Raw genomic sequence first — 18,858 nt, 5'->3', positions numbered from 1 at the left:
CGCGATGCCGGCCGTTATTGATGGGCCGCTGACGCGCCAGGGGGAGCCGGGAGCCGACAGAATAGCCAGTGTCCCGGCGGACGGACGCTGTCGCTCCTTCCGGCGGTCTGGCACAATGGTCCAAACTCCGGACTCCCGACTCCGCAAGAGCGGGGTTCCAATCCGGCCTATCCATACGTAGCCATTTTATGGTTTTCCTAAGTAGCGAAGGCAACGATGCTTTCTTCGTCCAGTCAGTCTTGAGCAGTATCCTTTTAGTTACTTCTTTAATAGTTTACAAACAATGGCAAAGTTTTATTCAAAACGCACAGACAAAATTTATTTTATTTACTTATGCTGTCAGTGCATTTAAATGCCCAAATATACATGCAAAGAAGCCTCGTCTACTGACACTTCCTGACAAAAGAAATGGTAATACTCAGGACACATAGTCGGATCTTAAAGTAACTTAGTACACCGTCAGTGAGTATGGAAATCATGTATATTGCAATTCTATATGGCAATAGAACGGCCATCTAGAACATTAGTTTTACAATAGAAGGAAAAGCAGCATAATTCTTTAATCCGTTTACTGCAGATATATTTTAGCTACTGTGTAGGATATGGTACCAGTTGACATTACGGCTATAAAGCATGGTACCGTGTGCTGTTATATTTTGGCTGAGTCAACATGACTTACCTATAATGCACTGAAGACAGTTACACAGCAGCTAAAATCTATCTGCAATGTCACACGGTACAACCTGACACTACAGATAACAAACATTAGTTAAACCGATGTTCGTTACCCGCAGTGTCAGCTGCTACCACGGGCTATTATATTTTCAATAGTCATCATTAATTTGATATAATGCACTGAAGATAGCTAAACAGTAGCTAAAATAGATCTGCAATAGCACATGGTACCACTTGACGCTACACAGTTAAAATGATGTCTGTTATCTGTAATGTCAAGAGGTACCATGTGCTATTATATTTATTTATTTATTGTTCTGTGGGACCACATTTTGGAGAAGTCTCCATGGTCATGGAACGAGTCAATACATGAAATTATAACATGATTGTAGAAACAGATAAAATGAAATATAAGAAACATATTCAGGCGACAAGTCGTAAGTTTAAATAAAGAAAATCAACAATGTAACACTGGAATTTGCTTAATCTTTTAGCTCTTCCAGGAGCTCCTCGACAGAATAGGAGTGAGCCATGAGGAAACTCTTCAGTTTAGACTTAAAAGTGTTTGGGCTACTACCAAGATTTTTGAGTTCTTGTGGTAGCTTATTGAAAATGGATGCAGCAGAATACTGCACTACTTTCTGCACAAGAGTCAAGGAAGTGCATTCCACATGCAGATTTGATTTCTGCCTAGTATTAACTGAGTGAAAGCTGATAACTCTTGGGAATGAGCTAATATTGCTAACAACAAACGACATTAAAGAAAATATATACTGCGAGGGTAATGTCAAAATTCCCAGACTATTGAATAGGGGTCGACAAGAGGTTTTCGAACTTACACCACACATAGCTCGAACAGCCCGTTTTTGAGCCAAAAATACCCTTTTTGAATCAGAAGAATTACCCCAATAAATAATACCATATGACATAAGCGTATGAAAATATGCGAAGTAGACTACTTTTCGTGTTGAAATGTCACTTATTTCAGATACTGTTCTAATGGTAAATAAAGCAGCATTTAGTTTCTGAACAAGATCCTGAACATGGGCTTTCCACAACAGCTTCCTATCTATCCGAACGCCTAGGAACTTGAACTGTTCCGTCTCGCTTATCATATGCCCATTCTGTCTGATCAAAATATCAGTTCTTGTTGAATTGTGTGCTAGAAACTGTAAACACTGAGTCTTACTGTGATTTAGCATCAAATTATTCTCCACAAGCCACGAACTTATTTCATGAACTACATTATTTGATAATGTTTCAATATTACACACAAGATCCTTCACTACCAAGCTGGTGTCATCAGCAAACAGAAATATTTTTGAACCACCTGTAATACTAGAAGGCATATCATTTATATAAATAAGAAACAGCAGTGGCCCCAGCACCGACCCTTGGGGAACGCCCCACTTAACAGTGCCCCATTGGAACTGAACATCACTACCACTCATAAGATTGCGGAGAATTACCTTCTGCTTTCTGTTCTCAAAGTAAGAGGCGAACCAATTGTAAGCTACTCCCCTTACTCCATAGTGGTCCAACTTCTGCAGTAATATTTTGTGGTCAACACAGTCAAAAGCGTTCGTTAAATCAAAGAAAACACCTAGCGTTCGCAACCTTTCATTTAATCCGTCCAAAACCTCACAGAGAAAAGAGAATATAGCATTTTCAGTTGTTAAGCCATTTCTAAAACCAAACTGTACATTTGACAGCAAATTATGTGAATTTAAATGCTCCAGTAACCTTGTATATACAACCCTCTCGATAACTTTAGCAAACACCGATGGCATAGAAATAGGTCTATAATTGTCAACATTATCTCTGTCTCCCTTTTTATAAAGTGGCTTCACTACCAAGTACTTAATCAGTCAGGAAACCGACCACTCCTAAAGGAAAAGTTACAGATATGGCTAAGTATTGGGCTAACATACATAGAACAATACTTCAGTATTCTGCTTGATACCCCGTCATATCCATGAGAGTTCTTGTTCTTTAGTGATTTAATTATTAACTCAATCTTCCTCTTGTCATTATCATGGAGGAGCATTTCAGGTAACAGTCTCGGAACACTTTTTTCTACTAGCGCTATATGATTCCCTGTTGGGACTAGGTTTCTATTTAGTTCACCTGCTATATTCAGAAAGTGATTATTAAATGCTGTACATATATGCGACTTATCAGTAACACGGACATTCCCACTACGCACTGATTCTATATCCTCGACCTGTCTTTGCAGACCTGCCACTTCCTTTACGACTGTCCATATGGTTTTAATTTTATCCTGAGACTTAGCTATTCTATCTGCATACCACATAGTTTTTGCCTTTCTAATAGATTTTTTAAGCACCTTACAATACTGTTTGTAATGGGCTGCTGCATTTAGATTGTGACTGTTTCTAACGTTTTGATATAATTGCCACTTTGTTCTACAAGATATTCTTATCCCTTTAGTCAGCCACCCAGGCTGCCTGTTTGTGCTAGTACCCTGTTTTGAACGTTCTAACGGAAAGCAACTTTCAAAGAGCACGAGAAAAGTCTTGAGGAAAGCATTATATTTATCGTCTACTGTATCAGCACTATAAACATCTTGCCACTCTTGTTCCTTGAGAAGGTTTACAATGACTCCGTGTGATTTAAATATAATGCACCAAAGATTGCTAGACAGTAGCTGAAATCGATCTGCAACAAAGAGACTAAAAATTTACGGCCGCTGCTACTCTTCCTCCTGTTGTGAATGTCATCAGCTCGATCGTGAAGCATGCTGCCCCTGTGAAAATGAACCTGTAGTACAGTAGTATTTTTCGTGTTTAGCGTTTATACCAGTCCTGGTAGGATACATAACAGATCGAGAACAGCGTCAGATTTTGTGTGATCGCCGTGATGGACACACAGCTGTCATGTACTCATATGAGAATTCATTGACACCTGACAAAGAGGGGTTTGGAAAGGGCCTCATGGCAGACCTCCATTTGTGCGGCTGTCTTAATCGTGCAACAACCATATTTGTGGGGCATTGAGATGTGACTGTGGTCCGACTTTGGAAAAACCATGTCTGACCACAACGAGGGAGGGACGCCGTGTGCACCAAGCACATTGAGACCGCTTCACATCTGCGCCTGACGTGCGAAAACAAGTTGGGGAGTGCCTGTAACATTCACTGTTACACCGCACCATTGGTCGGAGACTAACAACAGCCATACTAGCGAATTACCGATCCATGTTTAGCCTACCGTAACACAAACGGCTGTGTTTAGAATGGTGCCATCATCAGGAAACGATGAATTGTGCTTCTGCACTACCGCGTATGACCATCTTCAGGGAGTACAGTATGTGGGACCAGCTTGGACGTCAACTCCGTCCTAATGTTAGTATCCAGATATCAAGGACCAGTTGCAAGAATTGTGGGCCAGCTTGCCTCAGGAGACGATGTAATGGCTCTACGACACTCTTCTCAGCCGAATTAGTACATGCAACCAGGGGGTTAACGTCATGTTGGTAAGTGGGATCATACTGCCAAGCGCTTTGTAAATTTGACTCGAGTTTATAATCACTGAAATAACAGAGATATACTTTCAACCCGTGAAGTTTCAGTTCGTTTCCTTCTCCCATTCTGGACGCTCCACTTTTCCTGACAAGTAGTGTAAACGGTGGCTGATACTAAAATCTCCGCCTTCGCTAATTTTGCTAAGGAGCCGCGGCGTTTTACTTGATTTTACGTGAATACATACCAAAGTAACAATCGATGGCTTTAGGCGATGAATTAACTTGAGTCAAATTGCATTTCTGAAAAGAACAAATGAAATCAGAGCAGTGTCCGAATAAATATCCAGACAGCACTAATATTGCCGATTTGTTCATAACCGCCAATATAAAGGTTGATTCAACTGCCCCTACCGATAGATTTTATGCAAGCGCAGCTCCTTCAAATACCAACAAGATTTTCATATTCTCTTGCTCGCTCTTTGTTGTACACCAAAAATGAACAGAACCTATGTGTACGAAACGTAATGTAGTTAAATTTTGTACTGGGATATGTTTGTAATAGAGGCTAGTTTTCGAATATTCAAGAATAACGTACAAAAGTGATCTCCAAATGTTTCTGGAATAACTTAAAAACCGTGGCCCCAGTGGTAACGTACCCTAATACAGAAGATTACTACATGAAATTTCCTACAAAAAGGTCCTGTTCATATTTTCTGTAGGACTAATAGTTTGTGCTTAGAGCGCAAGAGAATATGACAATCTCGCAAATAGTTTTTGAAAGCACTGGAATTGCATAAAACTTAGAGGTAGCGGCAGCTGAATAACCGTACAATTGCTTGGGTGCGATTCTTTGTTAAACGGAAAACACACGTAAAGCAACTGGATGTGTTATGAGCTTACAGAAGTATTGTATAGTAATCGACCACTCTTCATCGCAATACATTGAAACGCCACTTTCTTCCTTCTTTTATGTGCCACGTAGCAGGTCTTTCATGCTCATTGGTAGCTTGCAGAATCTCAACATCCTTGATCACTTGGAATCACACATTGTTTCCTTCATTTTTGTACATCTTTTTCACTGTCATCGCTTGAGTGGTTGTCATCCTCATTTTTATCATTCAATGACCAGGCAATCTCACGCCAATCTTCCTGGTCTTCCTTCTTTACAATTTCTTTCGACTACCAGTTCCTTTGATTTCACACAGATCTTACTCTCTCTGGGCATACAACCTACACAACAGAAAACATATACGTACAACACAACATACACACAAGTTTACTAACTTCAGAAGGAATATCCAATTTTTTTTCCAGTTTCTTTTGGCTCTGATCTCGTCGCTATATATGACCAACGAAGTGCTTCCTGCGTACCTCTGCTCCTTTCCCCGTGGCGCTTTTACATATTAACACTTTAATGAATCCGCTCCGATGCTTCCGCTCTCGCTCGTGCTTTCTATAATGTGGTTCGTGATCAGCCTACAGTAATCCAGTCGTTTACCTCTTCTGCCTACATCTCACGGTATTGCAGACCGAAGAATGTAGTTTCCATTGTGATTTTTCACGTTACAAATCTGGTTGCTAACAAGGCACTTTCTATAGATAGTGGGCAAAAATTTGTTAATTTTCCTTGTGTATGAGCGACGTACGCGTAATGCAGGTAGGAATCGAAACGTTATGTACAAATGAAAATACGCAACGTGGTGGTGGAAAAGGCAGCAAAAGTCCAGTACAACACCGAAGCGAATTAAATTTTTTCCAGGTTGCGTTGAGTACACCCAGAAGAGAAATTAATACTTAGAATAGTCCTGTTTGCATTCTCTAGGTCTATTCCAAGAAGATGGAAAACCTTTTCTGCAAATAAAATACACTCCTGGAAATTGAAATAAGAACACCGTGAATTCATTGTCCCAGGAAGGGGCAACTTTATTGACACATTCCTGGGATCAGATACATCACATGATCACACTGACAGAACCACAGGCACATAGACACAGGCAACAGAGCATGCACAATGTCGGCACTAGTACAGTGTACATCCACCTTTCGCAGCAATGCAGGCTGCTATTCTCCCATGGAGACGATCGTAGAGATGCTGGATGTAGTCCTGTGGAACGGCTTGCCATGCCATTTCCACCTGGCGCCTCAGTTGGACCAGCGTTCGTGCTGGACGTGCAGACCGCGTGAGACGACGCTTCATCCAGTCCCAAACATGCTCAATGGGGGACAGATCCGGAGATCTTGCTGGCCAGGGTAGTGGACTTACACCTTCTAGAGCACGTTGGGTGGCACGGGATACATGCGGACGTGCATTGTCCTGTTGGAACAGCAAGTTCCCTTGCCGGTCTAGGAATGGTAGAACGATGGGTTCGATGACGGTTTGGATGTACCGTGCACTATTCAGTGTCCCCTCGACGATCACCAGTGGTGTACGGCCAGTGTAGGAGATCGCTCCCCACACCATGATGCCGGGTGTTGGCCCTGTGTGCCTCGGTCGTATGCAGTCCTGATTGTGGCGCTCACCTGCACGGCGCCAAACACGCATACGACCATCATTGGCACCAAGGCAGAAGCGACTCTCATCGCTGAAGACGACACGTCTCCATTCGTCCCTCCATTCACGCCTGTCGCGACACCACTGGAGGCGGGCTGCACGATGTTGGGGCGTGAGCGGAAGACGGCCTAACGGTGTGCGGGACCGTAGCCCAGCTTCATGGAGACGATTGCGAATGGTCCTCGCCGATACCCCAGGAGCAACAGTGTCCCTAATTTGCTGGGAAGTGGCGGTGCGGTCCCCTACGGCACTGCGTAGGATCCTACGGTCTTGGCGTGCATCCGTGCGTCGCTGCGGTCCGGTCCCAGGTCGACGGGCACGTGCACCTTCCGCCGACCACTGGCGACAACATCGATGTACTGTGGAGACCTCACGCCCCACGTGTTGAGCAATTCGGCGGTACGTCCACCCGGCCTCCCGCATGCCCACTATACGCCCTCGCTCAAAGTCCGTCAACTGCACATACGGTTCACGTCCACGCTGTCGCGGCATGCTACCAGTGTTAAAGACTGCGATGGAGCTCCGTATGCCACGGCAAACTGGCTGACACTGACGGCGGCGGTGCACAAATGCTGCGCAGCTAGCGCCATTCGACGGCCAACACCGCGGTTTCTGGTGTGTTCGCTGTGCCGTGCGTGTGATCATTGCTTGTACAGTCCTCTCGCAGTGTCCGGAGCAAGTATGGTGGGTCTGACACACCGGTGTCAATGTGTTCTTTTTTCCATTTCCAGGAGTGTATCTTGTTACTAGCTACAAATAGACTAGATAGCCCCTTAACAAAGACATTTCTGCTGGTCGTTATTATAGCTGAATGATCATCTACTCGTAATTATGCTGAATCACATGTTAAAATGTATTTTCTCATTGCCGTTTCTAATTTAAGAGTGAAGTATTTGCTGAGGAAGTCAAATGTAGGCGCAATTAGAGCTATGCACGGAACTCATTTCTAAAGAAGTTACTACGATCCACAAAAAACCGTTTCCTCAGTTACATAATCTCGACGAGCGCCAAACCTCATTGTTCACGGGTGAGCACGCGTCCCGACATAACGAACTGGTCTTGGGCCTCAGCGCTTCTTGCCGCCACTCTCGGAGGAGAGCTAATTACGCAGTTCGCAAAAAGAGAGGCCCGGCGCGAAAATTAGATTACAAGAACTGTTCTCTGCGGATATTCAGGGGAGAAAAAGAGCACGAACATTTCGAAACTCTCAACTGGAGAAACTTAATTATGATGAATCAGTGCCAAATGCAAAGAGCTGCTTATCAGCAGTAAGGACATGGCGATGAAATAAGTACTGTCAAGTAGTTGGTTTGGAAAAAGCAATCAATTTTCTTTTCTACGAGGTTGTATTTCCTTTAAGATTGGTTATCGAGCTAGCGATAAGTTTAGACTTCGAGTCGATCCGCCTTGCCTAATCAGCATGCTAGCGAAAAGTGTGTCTATCGCGGTAGGAGTCACAGTCAAATATTAAGTTTTGTCTTGCCACAGTTAATAACCTTTCTGAAAGTCCGAGGACTGTCTGCATAACATCGCGTCTGTTATACGTTTTAGATCACGCTCGAATTTTCTTGCTAAAACAGTCTTGTACGATGTGGTTTTCCTACATGAGGCAGTATGTTTATTTGAAGCAGAACTTCATTTGAGTCATCAGTCCTCTGACTGGTTTGATGCGGCCCGCCACAATTCTTCTCCTGCGCCAAACTCTTCATCTCAGAGTAGAACTTGCAACCTACGTCCTCAATTTGTGGATGTATTCTACGTTCTCAATTTGTGGATGTATTCCAACCTCGGGCTTCCTCTACAGTTTTTGCCCACTACAGCTCCCTATAGTAACATGGAAGTAATTCTCTGATGTCTTAAGAGATTATTATCATCCTGTCACTTCTCCTTGTCAGCTTTTCCCACATATTTCTTTCCGATTCTACGCAGAACCTCCTCGTTCATTACCTTGTCATTCCAGTTAATTTTCAACATTCCTATGTAGCACTACATCTCAAACGCTTAGATTCTCTGTTGTTCAGGTTTTCCCACAGTCCATGTTTCACTACCATACAATGCTGTGCTCCAAACATACATTCTCAGAAATTTCTTCCTCAGAATTAAGGCCTATGTTTGGTACTAGTAGACTTCTCTTGGCCAGGAATGCCCTTATCACCACTGCTAGTCTGCCTTTGACGTGCTCCTTACTCAGTCAGTCACTGGATATTTTGCTTCCTTAATTTCATCTACTTCGTGACCATCGATCCTGATGTTAAGTTTCTCGCTGTTCTCATTTCTGCTACTTCTCATTACTTTCGCCTTTGTTCGATTTACTATCAATCCATATGCTGTACTCATTAGACTCATTCCATTCAGCAGATCCTGTAATTCTTCTTCACTTTCATTCAAGATAGCAATGTCATCAGCGAATCGTATCATTGATATCCTTGAATTTTGATTCCCCTCCTGAACCCTTCTGTTATTTCCATCATTGCTTCTTCGATGTAGAGATTTAACAGTAGGGGTGAAAGACTACATCCCTGTCTTACACCCTTTTTTATCCGAGCACTTCGTTCTTGGTCATCCAGTCTAATTATTCTCTTTTGGCTCTTGCAAATACTGTGTATTACCTGACTCTCCCTTTAGCTTACCCCTATTTTTCTTAAAATTTCGAACATCTTGCACCATTTTAAGTTGTCAAACGCCTTTTCCAGGTCGACAAATCGTATGAACGTGTCTTGCTGTTTGATAGCCTTGCTTCTATTATCACCCGCAACGTCAGAATTGCCTTTCTGGTGCCTGTACCTTTCGTAAAGCCAAACTCATCGTCATCTAAGACATATGTGCACCTCATATGCAAATAGTTAATTTCGACCTCTTGGACATTTTTAAGCAACATCTCAATAAATATGGTGTTAGATCCCAGTCGCTATAATCAAAATAACGATATGGGACATAAAAACTGCTTTAGACGTGTATTGCAAACACTTTTTTTCGGAAATACGGCATCCTATGTTTTTTGGTTGGAATAAGTTTCAGGCAAATCGATAAGGGTGAACAGAATACTGAACCTTACATGTCTGGACGCTGTTGAAAGACAGTGGAAACGAACTTTATAATTCGAAATGGAAACGTGAGACTAAATTAGTATCGTTGGGAAGAGCTCAGAAGTTAAGTCCCATAGTGCTCAGAGCCATTTGAACCATTTTTGAACCACCGCTGGCTACCCAGCAAGGCTTGGCTCCCCACCCTCAGAATTCCGAAAACGAATCATATTCCCACGACGGAATATTTTCCCTCTCTACAGAGTCTTCCGAACTACGACCAACCATATTTTAGTCTTTTGTCGTCCAGTACGGAAAGTTTGCCAGGAAAAATCTACACTCGTACAATGGTACGCTTCTGAGTGAAAATCCTTGGAAATAACCTAGCGTGCGTGGTTTCCGAGGTGCCGCTTCTTCGTTCCTCTCACCTGTATCCAAGATTTGCAGAGTTCCCGGTTATCCTTCCGGTCCTGCTACAAGAGCGGCCGACCATCACCCTATTGTGCTCCAGAGCTCAGGTGCCACGACGTCCGTCTATCTACTTCCTGTTTTTAAGCAGCACCAACACCTGTGCGGGCCTTTCACCCAGAGCTTGAGTTCTGTCTGCCGTTTCATCTCCACTGACGTTCCAACCTCTACAAGTATAGGCAATTATTCACACTCCGTCACCTTTCATGCACTATTTACAAGGCTTATATGACAATGCCAGTCTCCTTTAAATATTCATACGATTTACTACCTATCAAATGATACCTAATTGTAGAACCTTCAACATCGCAGCGCGTCAGCAGTCGTTGGTTAGTATATTAACCCTTTCATGGAAAAAATTCATTTTTTACAGATTTTTAAAATATTAAGGTGATAACGGTTTCTTTTCAGTCCTATTATTATATTTTCACCACCAAAATATTTTTTAAGTTCTCCATTTTTTCACAACAGGAAGTGGGACACACATGTCCCATGAACCAATGCAAGATACCTTTTCTGCTGACTGACTGATTTTGTAATTTTATTTATTTTTTGCCATAAACAGGATTTTGCAGAGAATAAAATAACTACAAATTATACATGCATGTAATCTTTTTATTTGTGTAGAGCCAGTGCAAAAAATATTCATTACATTTCAGTTTTCATGATACATGATCAATACTTACAAAACTTTACATGCCATGAAACTTGGAAAAACATGGTGTGGCACAGAGTGGTACACCACAAGCAGTGCAAACAACTTTTGTTCTCTTCTCTTTAGAGTTTGTGCTGCAGAATCTGCATCGCTTCCTAGTGCCACTGTCTTTCGGTACATGTTTGCCTACGTTCACGAGCCGGACGTCATCTGGCACACTAGAGACTCCTCTCTTTGCTGGGAAGAAAGTGGGCATTGATCCTCTCTTTTTCCTGGATGAATACCCATTAATCAATTGTCTTGCTAATCTTTACAAATTATGTCTGTTGGGACACATGTGTCCTACTAATTTTATTTCGATTATAAGATAGTACGGTCGCTGAGAAGTACATTCCGCACTGTATTTGTACTAAAAAATGATTATTAAGTTAATAATAAGATGAATTACTTACTTCAGACATCGCTGGAAAGTGAGAAATGATGAAAACTGAAGAATGACACAAATAAGTGGCGTTGCAGCGGCCATATATACACGCCAGTCAACAAAAGTAGTCACCGCTTCTCTATTGCCTTTGTAGTGCAGTCCCGATTTTTTTCTTACGTTCAGTACAGTCGTCGCTAGATGGCAGCACCGTGCAGAGCTGGGTAACATATACAGGGTTATTACAAATGATTGAAGCGATTTCACAGCTCTACAATAAATTTATTATTTGAGATATTTTCACAATGCTCTGCACACACATACAAAAACTCAAAGTTTTTTTAGGCATTAACAAATGTTCGATATGCGCTCCTTTAGTGATTCGGCAGACATCAAGCCGATAATCAAGTTCCTCCCACACTCGGCGCAGCATGTCCCCATCAATGAGTTCGAAAGCATCGTTGATGCGAGCTCGCAGTTCTGGCACGTTTCTTGGTAGAGGAGGTTTAAACACTGAATCTTTCACATAACCCCACAGAAAGAAATCGCATGGGGTTAAGTCGGGAGAGCGTGGAGGCCATGACATGAATTGCTGATCGTGATCTCCACCACGACCGATCCATCGGTTTTCCAATCTCCTGTTTAAGAAATGCCAAACATCATGATGGAAGTGCGGTGGAGCACCATCCTGTTGAAAGATGAAGTCGGCGCTGTCGGTCTCCAGTTGTGGCATGAGCCAATTTTCCAGCATGTCCAAATACACGTGTCCTGTAACGTTTTTTTCGCAGAAGAAAAAGGGGCCGTAAACTTTAAACCGTGAGATTGTACAAAACACGTTAACTTTGGTGAATTTCGAATTTGCTGCACGAATGCGTGAGGATTCTCTACCGCCCAGATTCGCACATTGTGTCTGTTCACTTCACCATTAAGAAAAAATGTTGCTTCATCACTGAAAACAAGTTTCGCACTGAACGCATCCTCTTCCATGAGCTGTTGCAACCGCGCCGAAAATTCAAAGCGTTTGACTTTGTCATCGGGTGTCAGGGCTTGTAGCAATTGTAAACGGTAAGGCTTCTGCTTTAGCCTTTTCCGTAAGATTTTCCAAACCGTCGCCTGTGGTACGTTTAGCTCCCTGCTTGCTTTATTCGTCGACTTCCGCGGGCTACGCGTGAAACTTGCCCGCACGCGTTCAACCGTTTCTTCGCTCACTGCAAGCCGACCCGTTGATTTCCCCTTACAGAGGCATCCAGAAGCTTTAAACTGCGCGTACCATCGCCGAATGGAGTTAGCAGTTGGTGGATCTTTGTTGAACTTCGTCCTGAAGTGTCGTTGCACTGTTATGACTGACCGATGTGAGTGCATTTCAAGCACGACATACGCTTTCTCGGCTCCTGTCGCCATTTTGTCTCACTGCGCTCTCGAGCGCTCTGCCGGGCAGAAACCTGAAGTGCGGCTTCAGCCGAACAAAACTTTATGAGTTTTTCTACGTATCTGTAGTGTGTCGTGACCATATGTCAATGAATGGAGCTACAGTGAATTTATGAAATCGCTTCAATCATTTGTAATAGCCCTGTATCCCGACACTCGAACTGGCGCTCAAAGTTAGTGGGACATATATGACCCGTCAACCACGAAAGGGTTAAAAAACTAATCGAGGCGGGTTTTTAGTTTTTTAATACGTAATTCACGGAAAAGTATGTGGATGAGTGTTTGTAAGGTGCGAAATTATAGCCACCTTACACATTAATAACCCATGTAACCGGCAAAATAATGAATGCATGCATGCATGCATGCAAGTGCATCTGTTGTGGTGTAAAGTTGCCAGATGTCAGTCTGTGAGATAGAGTTGCACGTGGTCGGTCAGTACAGGGGCGGTTAATGCTGTTTGTGGATAACGCTAGAGTTGTCGCCCAATGTTGGAGACTGATGTGGTGACCGAGCAGGCCAAGGCAAAATGCCAACACTCTGTAGAGTATGCTGAGTTACAACAGCTGTATATGGGCGAGCGTTATCTTGTTAGAAAACACCCCCTGGTATGCTGTTTATGAATGGAAGCACAACAGGTTGAATTATCAGACTGACGTACAGTTTTGCAGTCAGGATACATGGGATTACGACAAGAGCTCCTGCTGTTATACGAAATCGCACGCTAGACCCTACCTTCAGGTGTAAGTCCAATGTGTCTAGCAGGCAGACAGGTCGGTTGCAGGCTCTCAACTGGCCTTCTCCTAAACAACACACGGCTATCACTGGAGCGGAGGCAGTACCAGCTTTCATCGGAAAACGCAACAGACCTCCAGCCTGCTCCCCAATGAGCTCTTGCGTGACAGCACTGAAGTCGCAGTTGGCGGTGGGTGGGGTCAGTGGAATGTACGCTACACGGCGCCTGGCTCGGAGCTGTCCTTTAAGTAACCTGGAACAGTTCGTTTTGTCACTGTGGTGCCAACTGCTGCTGAAATTGCTGCTGCAGAAGCAGCACGACGCCTCACAGCCATACGCCGAAAACGATGGTTTCCCGCTCGGTACTGCCACATGGCAATCCTGAGGTTTATCTTCTTACGACCGTACACTCTCGTCACCTCCGCTACCAGCGGTCGTGTACAGTAGCAACATTCCTACCAAGTCTTTCTGCAGTACCGCAGAAGGAACAGCCAGCTTCCCGTAGCCTTGTTACACGATCTCGTTCAAACTCAATGATGTGCTGATAATGGCGTCTTGTCGTCTTAATGGTATTCTTGACTAACATAAACTCACCATGTCCAATCTCCAGTTACAGCGTATATTTACAGCGAACTTGATTTGCCTCCTCATACTGGCGCTGCTAGTGTCACTCTTATGCGACTGGCACAAAATATGAATAGACATTATCTTTTGAAAGCAGAAACATGTCTACCAACTTTCGTTTACGTCGCAAAACTGCTTCTTCGTATTGAGACTTTTTTCCGTAAGCGAGTTTTCTTCATCGCCTGGAAGAGCAGGCGATTCGTTAAACGTCCAGTAAGGCTGTATTCTTCCCCCAGTCTCTACATATACCTCTACATCCATAATCCGCAAGCCACCTGACGGTGTGTGGTGGAGGGTACCTTGAGTACCTCTATCGGTTCTCCCTTCTATTCCAGTCTCGCATTGTTCATGGAAAGAAAGATTGTCGGTATGCCTCTGTGTGGGCTCTAATGTCTCTGATTTTATCCTCATGGTCTCTTCTCGAGACATACGTAGGAGGGAGCAATATACTGCTTGACTCCTCGGTGAAGCTATGTTCTCGAAACTTCAACAAAAGCCCGTACCGAGCTACTGAGCGTCTCTCTTGCAGAGTCTTCCACTGGAGTTTGTCTATCATCTCTGTAACGCTTTCGCGATTACTAAATGATCCTGTAACGAAGCGCGCTGCTCTCCGTTGGATCTTCTCTATCTCTTCTATCAATTCTATTTGGTACGGATCCTACACCGGTGAGCAGTATTCAAATGGCTCTGAGCACTATGGGACTTAACATCTGTGGTCATCAGTCCCCTAGAACTTAGAACTACTTAAACCTAACCAACCTAAGGACATCACACACATCCATGCCCTAGGCAGGATTCGAACCTGCGACTATAGCAGTCGCGCCGTTCCGGACTGAGCGCCTAGAACCGCTAGACCACCGCGGCCGGCGAGCAGTATTCACCTCTTTGCTCAAATGCCACATATAATCTGCAAAGAACAAATGTGAACAGTGAAGAGAAGATTATTGGCAACATGAGCTAAGAAGATGATATACTGCTTTTGATACCATGCGTGGATATTTGGAACATCTACTGCTGAGGAAAAGACTTACTGCCTTCAGCCTGGTTTGCAATCGTAACGCCGTTGAGTTACAACAGTACCCAGAGATGAAAAGGGCATATATATTTTGCCAGCGCTCCTACTCGAGGCAGCTTGTGAAATGTACGGTCCGAAAAATTATTTAGAAACATTTTGCTGTTTCCGCAAGAAAAAAAATCTATCACGCTTCTTCTCTTTGATTTTCAAATGAGCAGCATATTTTTCGTGTCGATCTCGTTTTAGATTCCTCAGGTGCTCTCCGAGAAATATCAACAGAACACAGAGGCAAACAAACGCTTACCGAGAGTACGCCGGCGACGGCGAAGAAACAGAACAATCGCCGTGTTAATACTTGCCGGCGTATTTACGTTGTTCTGTTTGGACGCGGGCAGTAAACCGAGATGGAGGAGAAATCGCCGACTTACAGGCCGCGCCGCTTCGTGTTTAGGGATTAGGAATGTGCCGGCGAGAGACTTCTTGACTACAGAGAAAGTGGCGGGGCAGTGAGTAATTGCCGGAGGAAGGAAGCGGGGCTTAAACCGAGAAAAAGGAACAAACTCGCCTGGGAGAAAAATGAGCCGGTGGAGGGTAAAAGAACGAACGACCAGCGGTGGCACGTGCGTCCGCGCGCCGCCCGTCGACGGTGGCGTCAGCAGGGTCACATAAGAGCACCGCGTACTGTACACTTGTCCTAAACACTGTGTCTGTTGTCGCCATTTTAATAGCACATCCCCATCTCGCAATATTATGCTACGCTGCGGTAGAATGTATGGAACAAACCCTAAGGATTCTTCCTTCTAGAAATCGATTCACCAAGAATTTCCTATTATATTCTCTCTTTTTGTTTCTTATAATGATGTGAAGCAAACTTCTCATTTGATAGAATGCAGGGTCGCAACATGGTACTAGCTACCTGTATAGAAGCGAGGGGATGGGGGGGGGGGGGGGAGGGGAGTGGAGCCACGGAAAAAAGTTCGTCGAAGGATCCCCGTCACATTCGGGAATATAGTAGAGATGCGTCTGCGTGTCTATTGTTTTTTTAAGGAGGACGGCGTAACAGCCGCGCGGCATTAGCCGAGCGGTCTCGGGCGCTGCAGTCATGCACAGTGCGGCTGATCCCGGCGGAGGTTCGAGTCCTCCCTCGGGCATGGGTGTGTGTGTTTGTCCTTAGGATAATTTAGGTTAATTAGTGTGTAAGCTTAGGGACTGATGAACTTAGCAGTCAAGTCCCATAAGATTTCACACACATTTGAACATTTTTGAACATATTCTTTTTTTTAGAAAAACAGTCAAAGACATTCTGCCAGAACTGCGCAGGCGGCGGATAAATATCAACAGAGTTTATTTTGTAACAGGATGGTGCAACATCGATTCCAATAAGTCGTGTGATTCACATTTTTACTTTACGGAAATACATCTCACTTTAAAGTAGCGTACACTATTTATAAGAAGGCAAAAAACTCGGATCTGACTGTAAAAAACTTTTCGTTTTTTTTGTTAACCACGACCAGTTCACGCCACTTTACTTGCATCCTCACGTGATCCAAACAGAGAATTAGAAAGGAAGTATTTCACAATTTTTTATTTATACACTGACTTAATAAATATTGTTGTATGGAGTACATTAGATGCTTATATAAATTGCGTCTACAATATTATTTTAAACTATCCTAAAGCCGCTCCCCTTCCTTCACATTGCTGAATTAAAACCGGCTAGAAGCGTTTATCAAATTGATAAAAAAGGGGTGTCCCTAAAACAAAATAACACGGGAATTTGGTGCGGAGAGAATAAAATAAGTCATGCAAAGCGTACGAGAATGTGTATAAGCACCAATAAAAACATACCACGTTATCAGTGGGAGGCGATGCAGTAGCAGCCATAAGGGACGCTGAGTGCCTAATCCAAGCAGCCATGAGAAAAAGTGCAATGGCCTTGAAACATGAGATGGCGCTAGAGAAAGTTGAAGTAGTGCACCGAATGGCGAAGCGTGAAAGAGGGGGAAGTGCTGCACGTAAAAAGAAATTCGATTCATGTGTTTATTCATATTGTATACTGTAGACTCAGCAGTATTGGGCTTGTAATGCGGCAACTACTTATCCCAGCCCCTAGACAACGAAACCAGCCAAAACTTTCAATATTTCAACTCTGAGTCGGAGGGTGCTTAGTTGAGGCCGACCACACCATTTCATTTTATTTGAAAGCCCACACCCATTACGTGATGAGGAACCCAGTTGGCATACTAATTTGAGAAGCCCAACTGGTGGACGAGTGCATCAGCACTGCCAACGGAGATGTCCAGCTGTGCGGCGAAGTGTTTTATTGTGATCTGTCGACCACCTGGAATGAGAGTGTCCGCACGTTCTAACATTGCAGGAGTCACAGCTGTGTGCGGCCAGCAGACAAGCGGGAGGTCGGACAGGTTTTGCGCGCCATTGCTGCGATGATGACTGTGCTTTTGTTCATTAAGGTCTCCGTAGGCATTATGCAAGCGCCTATGGAGAACTACAATTGGTTTTCCACCAAAAAATAACTCAATGACAGCTGGAACGCACCTCCATTACAGACACGATTCTGAAGGCAACGTAAAGCGCCGCCACGTACCGGAACTTCATGAAACTATAGGGGCTGAAGCAGGATTATATCACAATGTCCCAAACAAAATTCCGACTTTTGTCAACCGAACTTGGCCAAGAAAAGAAAGGTGTACCCCTCGTAGAACTACACACCTATCTCGAACACAAACATTCAGAGGAGAATGGGATTGGAATTGCTGCGCATACAAACTGCTAGAAGTGCCAGGGACCTCACAGTGAAAGGAAGAGTAGGCAGAACAACGTGAAGCAAGCAAATAATTATGGCTGTAGATTCACAATGATACACGCTGTAACGCGGAGTGCTGCACTTGCGTGAAATCGGAGAGAGAGGCGAAAGCAAGTGTTGGCGGTGAGACAGGAGGGCTGGAGCAAAGAAGGTAGGTAATTTCTGCCGCGGAGGTGGGCCTCTGAGGCGGCGCTGGAAGTTGAATTATGCGCCGCAGCAGCGGCAGCGGCGAACGGCTCACCTCTTGCGTGGCTGTCAGCAGGCGACGCGCCGAGGAATCTCATATTAGTCTGGCGCAAACCGCCGCCTCATATGAGCTCCCGCTGTCCGCATTCTCGACATCGCCCTGCACAGGACGTCGCTTCGTGGTGGACCCCTGTGCCGCAAATGTATCTGCACAGGGTTTCAGTGGTGCTGAGGGACCTCCAACAACACGAAACAACGCGAGAGGTAAATACGAGGTGTGGCTAGAAAAAAACCGGACTAGTACTGGTGAAACAATAAAACGAATGCAATAAGGCTGAAAGTCGCGTGGCCTGTCACGTGACTCTCGCTCCGCCTACTGCTCGAGTTTCATCTGCCTCCTGCACTCAGTCTGCCCGTGGCGTCTGTTTTAAGTAGTTGACGTTTTGTCTGTGCGTCGGAAAATGTTGAGTGTACAGAAGGAACAGCGTGTTAACATCAAATTTTGTTTCAAACTAGGAAAATCTGCAAGTGAAACGTTTGTAATGTTACAACAAGTGTACGGCGATGATTGTTTATCGCGAACACAAGTGTTTGAGTGGTTTAAACGATTTAAAGATGGCCGCGAAAACACCAGTGATGACACTCGCACTGGCAGACCATTGTCAGCAAAAACTGATGCAAACATTGAAAAAATCGGTAAACTTGTTCGACAAGATCGCCGTTTAACAATCAGAGCAGTGTCTGAGTTAACAGGAGTTGACAAGGAAAGTGTT

The sequence above is a fragment of the Schistocerca nitens genome, chromosome 5 (assembly GCF_023898315.1).
Source record: "Schistocerca nitens isolate TAMUIC-IGC-003100 chromosome 5, iqSchNite1.1, whole genome shotgun sequence".
In the NCBI taxonomy this organism is placed as follows: domain Eukaryota; kingdom Metazoa; phylum Arthropoda; class Insecta; order Orthoptera; family Acrididae; genus Schistocerca; species Schistocerca nitens.
This window is presented reverse-complemented; position numbering follows the sequence as displayed.